At 41.1% G+C, this 8,894-nt stretch overlaps 1 long non-coding RNA gene across 1 annotated transcript; it reads right to left on the reverse strand.

The window, feature by feature from the left end:
* Positions 1–285: 285 nt before the first annotated feature.
* Positions 286–7,064, reverse strand: LOC123344637. The gene is made up of 3 exons (XR_006572609.1): positions 6,951–7,064; positions 5,414–5,499; positions 286–355 (listed from the first exon to the last, which is right to left on the reverse strand). It is a non-coding gene; the product is annotated as an uncharacterized LOC123344637 (long non-coding RNA).
* Between the last annotated feature and the right edge of the window lie 1,830 nt (positions 7,065–8,894).

The raw sequence follows: 8,894 nt of genomic DNA on the forward strand, positions 1-8,894 counted from the left end.
ACGGTTCAATGATGACAGTTACCCAAAACCACCCTCGACACATTTTTCCCCCCAGCATGCATTGGGGGGAAATCCCAGGATTCCAATGGGCAGCGGGGAGTGCGGGAACTGTGGGATAGCTTCCCACAGTGCACCGCTTCCAAAGTCGACACTGGCCCCGTTACTGTGGACTCACACAGTCGAACTAGTGTATTTAGTGTGGATACACAACTTCGACTTCATAAGGTCGATTCCACAAATTCGAATTAAGTTGATTCGAAATAGTCTTGTAGTGTAGACGTACCCTTAGTGTCTGTATTTGTCCAGTAAACACACTTCAGTTTTTAAGACACGGTTTCAAACAAAGGAAAAGTACCTACAACATGAAATTTTAAAATTCAAAGTCAAATTCTGCTCTTGGTCACATCAAGTGCAATACAATTGGCCTCTGCATAACAGAGCGCATAATTTGGCTCTAAGTTCTGTGTTTTGGTTGGTTTTGCTCTTTTATAAAACTGTTACTTATTTTCCCACCAAGTCCCTGACTTAGCTGGAAGGTCTGTCTAATCCACTCCCAATCCTTTAAAGACCTTTTAGCACTCCACAGGCAGCATATTTTCCCCTCCAATACCATGCAGTTTTTTGCATGATGCATATTTTACAATTATATTATAAATCAAATTATCTGTGGAAAAGGCTCCGGGACATGCCAGCAACTTCCAGGGAGCCCCCCCAAGGTAAGCAACACCGAAAGCTAACACCCCAACCCTTTGCCTCAGCCCTCTCCCACACCTAAACTCCCTCCCAGAGCATGAACCCCAACCCCCTGCTACAACTCAACCCCCTGCCCCAGGCCTGAGGCCCCTCCCAAACCCAAACCCCGTTCTGGAGCCCACACCCCCCCACACACGCTCAACACCCTGCCTCAGCTCAGAACCCCCTCCTGCACTCCAAACACCTCAACCATAGCCCAGAGCACCCTCTTTCACCTCAAACCCCTCAACCCCGGCCCCACCCCACAGTCTGTACCCCCAGCCAGAGCTCTCACCCTCTCCCACACCCAACCCCCTGCCTCGGCCCAGAGCCCCCTCACACATGCTGAACCCCTTGGCCCCCAGCACCCAAACCGCTCATTTCTGGCCCTACTTTGGAGCCCACACCCCCAGCCGGAGCTCTCACTCCCCCCCTGCCGCAGTCCGGTGAAAATGAGCGAGTGAGTGAGGGTAGGGGAGAGCATGCGACAGAGGGAGGGGAAATGGAGTGAGAAGAGGTGGAGCAGGGCAAGGACAGGGTGTTTGGTTTTGTGCGATTAGAAAGTTGGCAACCCTACCTAAGCTCCCTGACCATTAAAAGGACTGCCCACCCTGTTAAAGTTACGTCCATAAGTAGCCAGACACTTGGAGGTACTTGAAACCATTCTGATGAGACCTGTGGGTATTCAGCATGCTGTACCTATAACACTATGCACTTCTCTTTGATTAATACAAGGTGCTTTAATTAAGTCCCAAAACACTTCTGTGAGCTAATCTGCTACCTCCATTTTACACACTAGCATAGGGTACTGAGAGGTCAAAGGCCAGATTCTGCCACCATTACTTAATGTGAATAGTCCCATTTTTAAGTCAACAGAAGTACTCCCACAGTGAACAACGATCTGAGTCAGAATCTGGCCCTAGGTGACTGGCCAACGTCACACAAGATGTCTGTGACAGAGCTGAGAATACAACCCAACTTCTCCTGGCTAAGTCCTGTACTTTAACCTCCAGACTATGCTTCATCCCATTATTACATGTAAAGCTTTGGAAGCATTTTAAAATATTGATACAGTACATTCATTTCTGGGCTACTAAAGAACACCCATAAAATACACAGTGATAATGGTTTCTCTAATGTTATTCATGAAACACATACAAAATGTGTATTAAAGCCAGGCATCAGAAAGAAGTCATTAATATGGGAGACTGGAGTTGGGAGAAATAAAGCTATTTATAATTATAAAGCAGCACTGTATCATAGCTATATTAATATAACATTATACTCTGAAAAGCTCATTTGATCAAAGGAGCTGAAATCTATAACAATTACACTATATACTGTTAGAGTCTGTATAACCTCACAAAAGCCAAGAACAAACCCTCTGGGATAGTATTTAATGTATGTGATTCAGGAGTGTCTATCTATTAGAACAGTTTTTTGCAAATTGTCCTCCTCAATGAAATGTTCTTTCATATTTATTATTCAGGATTATTCTTGAAAAAAAAAATTCTTCCTGAATAGTGGAATAATTCTTGGTCAACTGCTTGTTCTTGATCTGTTTACTATCCCAAATTAGAAAAATTTTGATAGGGCATATATACCACATGCAGTCTTTCTGTTTCCAGATTAGGTAAGCATAGCAAAATCTTATGTTCTGAAGTTCAAAATTTGATTTCTGCAAATATTCCTAATATTTCTTTAAAATTTTCTATTCGTGTCAATCTTCATATCACTAAACTCATGTGCTATAATATGCACAGAAAGCAAATGCACAAGGGGCACAAAAGCAGCCCAAACATTTTTTTTTATTCAACCATTTGCCTACATGTGGAAGGAGCGACAGTTAATCCGATTTGGTTAATTGGCTAATTTCACGTTGTAAATGACATTTCAAAATAAGACTTCATTTCCTCCTCCTTCTGTAATATTATCTTTATTTTAAAAACATTTCCATGGAAATATTCAAAAGCTAACAGTAGATTGTCTTTGTAAGAGTAACAAAGTATTGGCTAAATATAAATGGTCAGGGACATATTTTTAAAATGTAGCTCAGTTGTCCAAGGACTCTAAGAGCTCCAAGGCTATCGTCAAAATACATCTTTAGATGTTTCTGAAACTCCTGCCAAAAAGTAACTAATTGCTAACATGCATCTAAGACAAGATGTGCTGTTCTATTCTCATTGCCACATTCTGAAACACAAAACAAACAACAAAAAACCTTGACCTTTCTTCTGCCGTTTCTAAATATGAAAAAAACTATTGTCAACTGAAAAACTGAAAAAAAACTATTGTATGTTTATTTTGCTTGGTTCGGAAAATACAGTATTGGACCTAGTCTTGTGTCAACCCTAGAAACAGGAATGGAATTAACAGAAAAGACAGCAACACTCCCAAACTAAGTTTGCTTAAGGTTTAAAACCAGGAGTGATGGTGAGGAGGAGAGACACCGTACACCATGGCAGGTTGGCCTACCCAGATTGGTAGGGAAAGCATGGATAGTGGGGGCCAGGAAGGGACCAATGAACCTGCATAAAGTGACACAGAGGAGCTGCAGTTGCTACTCCAACCAACAGGTTGTAATGATTGCTAAATAAAGTAGCCTGATTACTTAGGCCGTCTGCAGGTGAAGAGAATTTCACCGGAGGAGCGTTGTCACCAGAAGCCACTTTCTACTGTGGCTTTATTTAGATTGGCAAGCACTTCTATAATTATTTAGCATTAAGCAGAATGTAAAAGGGGACAGAGACAGGCTTATTCATCAGCTCATTTCAGCCTTAGATATTACATTAATCCACACAAAGCTAAACTGAAGGTTATACTTCTGCAATATTTTTTATTTTAAAAAAACTGAGGAAAACATCATTACCCTCTGTGACATACTATACCTTGGGGGAGCGTCCTGTAACCCCCATATTCCTCATCTATATATAATTGTGATATTCCATATAAAGCATGCCATGTGAGGTTTCAGGGTAAAGGTTATGATTGGCTGAAAGTCACTGTTCTATCTAAATATGTGTATCTTTAGTGCATATGAAGTTATGAGATTGTGTTTTATGGATGTCACTAAAACATGCTTTAAGTTAGGGAATTGGCCAGATATTAGCTCCCCAGAGGCAACAGCAAGGAAAGTAACCAACACCCGGGTGGGGTGTCAAACAACCCATCAACAGCCATTGTCCAGCAAGGGAGTTACAATTCAATGACTCACCTGCATGAGGCCACACCAGGGGAATTGCTCCACCTTGCCTGGAGACTCAGGAATGTCCCCCAGACATGCCTGGACTTGTGTGTTCCCCAAGCACATGGGACGGAGGGTATAAAACAGAGCAGAGCAGGCTCATGCTTGGCCTTTCTCCTGCCCCCACCCATGCTGCAAGCAACAAGTACGCTGAAAAGACTTAAGCAGAGGAGACTGGCCCAGATTTCAAGGGTGAAATCTGTGTAATATGAACTGCAATATCCAGTGGGGTGGGAAAAACTGCTTAATCTAGATGTTGCCCAGTCTAATAGGGTTGAGAGTTTAGACTGCGTGCTTATATTTTATTTTATTTTGGTAACTAACTCTGACTTTTTGCCTGTCACTTATAATCCCTTAAAATCTATCTTTCGTAGTCTATCTTTACCAGTGAGTTTGCCTGAAGTGAATGGTAAATGTGCTCAGGTTTTATAAAGGCTGGTGTATGTCTACTTTCCATTGATGAAGTGGTGAACCAATTAATAAATTTGCACTGCTTATCTTGAGCAGCGGAAGATGGTATATTCCTGGGGAACAGTATTAGGAGCTGAGGGGATTTGGCTGGTGCCTTTCCCTGTGTGATTCATGAGTGGCTCTGGAAGAATTCATGCAATATAGCTGGGTGTTGGGTCTCTACCTGTGGTTGTGCTGAGTGATAACAGCACCCAGAGGGGTTTGCTGCTGGTCACTAGCAAGGCTTTGTGAGAGACAGCCCAGGCTGGAGAGAGTTTAGGGGGCACAGTAGTCCCATAGTCCCAGGCTGCACCCCAGGGAACCCGTCACACCCTCAACTAGGGGGTATACTCTATGTAACATGGATCAGAATTTCAGGGCTTGTGAAAGAGAGTAGATGAAGTAGGACTGCTTTCCTAAGTGACAAAACTGGGAGGGACAAAGGAAGACCCAAGAGAGATGAGTGTCATTGTTTACTAGAAAGTCTGGCAGGCCTGCTGTTTTACCTGGCAACTACACAATAACTTCTCAACATCAGACTTCATCGTGGGGCGGTGGTTTTTGTAGATCAACACTGAGAAACACAAGAATAGTTGCACTCAGATCTGAGTGGAACAGCGATAGATGAACCTCAAAAGGCTTTGAGGTACTCTTGTTTAACCTGATTCTTAAATATTATTGCAACGCAACCACTACACTCTGCATTAGACACCTCCAAGTTCAGGTTCAATAAAACTCCCTCAACTATCATTGCACGTTTCCAGACAACCAACTTCTGCACTTCGAATTCCTCATGCTTTCAGCACAATCTTACCCTCCTTTGGCCCTGATAAAACAAGGATACTCCTGTAATATCAAAGACAAAATGGAAAAGGAACACCACAGTATAAAATAAATACTAACCTTTTCTGGGTGGGAGTTTGTCTGTGTGTAGAATCTATTGCAAAATCAAGTGTGTCAGACCATTAAATAAGATACAAAACTCACCTGATACAATGTCTCTCTACAAAAGGTGCAGTCTCTCAGGTATCATTAGTGTCACGTGATGCATCCACTATTTTTTTTCTCTTGAACTGCACAGTAAAGCATCATGGATAACACATGGAAAATGCTGAAACAGAAGTTAATGTTGTTCCTTCCCCCACCTCCCACCCCCGCAAATTTAATGAAATGATAATTTCACACAGTTAAGCATAATCAAAAAGGACATGGCAAAAAGTGCTATACAATAATTTCAAATGCCCACCTTAGTCCTAATTCTGGCATTGGTTCTGACACATGCCCCAAAAGTCCTGTCTAGAAGAAGAATCACCGAACTGTACTAATCCTTTGACAACTGTAAACCTGCCTAGACTACTACTGTATACAAAATTCACACATCTTTACTGTTATGCCTGTTTGTCTGTTTATCCAGGTTACATTTTATCAGAATTCTAGACTGTGAGCTCTCTGATTATGAGACTCTGTTTTACACCTTTGTACAGCATCTAGCATGATAGGGCTCAGCTCCTGAATTAGGCTCTCTAGGCACTATTGAAGTACCAATGATAAATAATCTGTTCCTGGCTGTCTTCCAAACCCAGAAGGCTGATACTCAGATTCTCATCCTGTTGAGTGGGGGGTGGGGATGTGCATCCAGGAGTAGGGCTTAGGATCAAAGTGTGCTTCACATGTTTTAACAGATGGGCACCATCCAGGAAGTCTTGGATCAGGACACGCGAGCCCATTAAGGCCTGGTAAACACAATCCCTTTGCCCAAGCCCCATTTTTCCAGCTTGGTATCACCAGACGCTTAACACACACACCTGGATTTCAGCACAGAATGGAGAAACAGCAAAACTTCAAAGAGCTCTGATTATCTGAGCAGGGCCCACAGAGAGCTAGACCATTCAACCATGCATCTACAAAGCAGGATCCACGATCTTGTCTTCCTTTGAATCTCCACTTTAATTCATCTCAGAAAACTTTCAGCAAAACTATTACAGTTGATCAAAATAAGAGCAACTAAGACAAAACTGAAACATTACTACCACCTAAATATGAAATTTAAATTAATACACCTTTTCCAGTGCTCATCAGACAGACCAGAAGTTCTCAAACTGTGGGTCTCAGCCCCATTTTAATGGGGTCACTAGGGCTGGCGTTAGACTTGCTGGGTCCCGGTGCCAAAACCCAAGCCCATGGGCTTCAGCTTCAGCCCTTGGGCTTTGCCCCCCCGGCCCTCCACCCAGGGCAGAGTGGCTCAGGTGGGCTCAGGCTTTGGTCCCCCGTCTTGGGGTTGTGTAGTAATTTTTGTTGTCCGAAGGGGGGGCACGGTGCAATGAAGTCTGAAAACCCCTGAAATAGACTAAATGAATTAAAAGCCTCTGTTAAATTAAAACAATCTGATTTCACTTATCCACATGGAACAGCAGGTTTTGTCAACTGGAATATTATGAAAGTCATTTTGCAAATCAAAGCGTAAAAGTCATTATCTCAGAAGCTAATTTTCAGTGTAATAAAAGGAAAACATCAAAATACTTACAGTAACTAAAAAAAGTTCAACTGTCATTCACTGCAGTGAACCACATTCTTGGGCATGTCATGGAGACACTTTGCAATTCAAAAACATCCTTCTGTAAGAATGCAGTTTATCACCCTGGTTAAAAACACACAGAAAGTAAACTCTGGGTAAAATTCAGTCATGATGAATATATACAACTACTAATTACATCATATTAATTCAGTGCATTCTTAAATTCCATAACGTGGACACATAACGTGGGCTGGAATGTGTTAAAGCATATAACATTCACATAACTCGAAATAATTGTCTTCAGACAATAAGGACTGCTTATTACTTTCATTTTCTTTTAAATATTAATATCCACACCACTAGTGCACTGCAGTGTTGATGAATGATCTGTACCTCATACTGATCTTAAAGAACTCTGCAAAGGCTTTCTTTAATCTGTAATTAAACAATAAAACCTTTAGGGGAGCTATTCATCTGACAGTCTGTTTTCTTCCTTCTGGCCCCTGCAATAATTAAGTTCTGATGGAATTTTGGCATTATTGTAAGGACTTGGTTTATTATAACTTTCAATTAGTTGCTACAAAAGGATCATGTTACAATGACTCATAATTTAAAATTGCACAGTAATGCTGGTAGTAACAATAAAACACACATTTAATATTTGCCGCTTTCTTTAGTTTCCAGGAAAAGTTGCTCTAGGAGGAAAAATGCATGATATGAGTTTCAGCACTTCTCTTAAAAACTCTCAACTTCTCATAGTAGATTCTGTCCTTGATGGTTTTCTCTAAGCAAACCTAATCTAAACATTTATTTTTTTCCCTCTGGAATCCAGTTGTATTACATCAGAATACAGAAATGTACAAATTACCGGAATTTATCATTCTGAAGGATTTCATTTACTCCAACACTACTCAGTGTCTTGTGAGTATTCCAAGTTTATGGGCCAACAGCCCTTGACCAAATTTATTTGACAAGCTGAAGGTTTTGCTATTTGTTTATGCTGTATTGAGGATAAACTCCACAAAAAAAAGCCTTTAGGTTTTCAATAGAATCAATATTCTCAAAGTATAAATCACATATTAATTTTTCCATATATCATACCCAATAAAGATGATTTATCCAAACAGACACATATAGATCTTAGTTTGCAAAAAGTACTGTGTAATATATATAAAATCAGATCCCAAGGTTCTTTGAGTTTTTATATTTAAAATATCAGGCCTGATCCTACAAACCCCTCTCATTCGCATGGTTCCTACTCATAGTGAATAAGTGATTGTAGGATTGGGCCCATGAGATGGGCTGATACATGGATTTCCAAGCTTGATCCTAAAATCCACTGTGCTTGGAAGTAGTCGTTACTCATGGGAGCAGTAGTAATAACAGTATGTTGTACTAATATTGCACTCATCACCCAAAGAGCTCAAGGCACTTTGTAAAGATGAGTAAGCATAATTATCCTCATTTCACAGATGAGCTACCCATTTTACGACTGGATCTTAGGCCAGTCATACAAGACATTAATTTTTCTCCTGATCTTTACCACACCACAGCCCTTTGCATTAAACTGGTTAATATGCTAAAATTTTACTGTCAGCAAAATGTCTCAATAATATAAAGCAACTAGAGTACAAAAAGCCTTGCGTACTTGAGGAACGATTATTTGATTTTCAGCTCTGCTTGTCACATCAGAAGTTGTTAACGTACAACAAGGAAATCGTTTAGACTTTGCACACTACTTAGGAGGGAAGATCTTTGGGAGGGAGACATGAAATGAAAAGCTTTGACACAGTTAATTAGGAAAGTGACTGACAGGTCTCGCAGGAAGGAAAAACACAGAGGCTTCCAGTGTTCCCCAAACTCACAGGGTCTCGCCAAACTCCAGACTATCTGAATGACCTATTGTGATGTGTCACCAAAAGGCGCTCAGTCACTGCATCTACAACATAATAA

The sequence above is a fragment of the Mauremys mutica genome, chromosome 11 (assembly GCF_020497125.1).
Source record: "Mauremys mutica isolate MM-2020 ecotype Southern chromosome 11, ASM2049712v1, whole genome shotgun sequence".
In the NCBI taxonomy this organism is placed as follows: Eukaryota; Metazoa; Chordata; order Testudines; family Geoemydidae; genus Mauremys; species Mauremys mutica.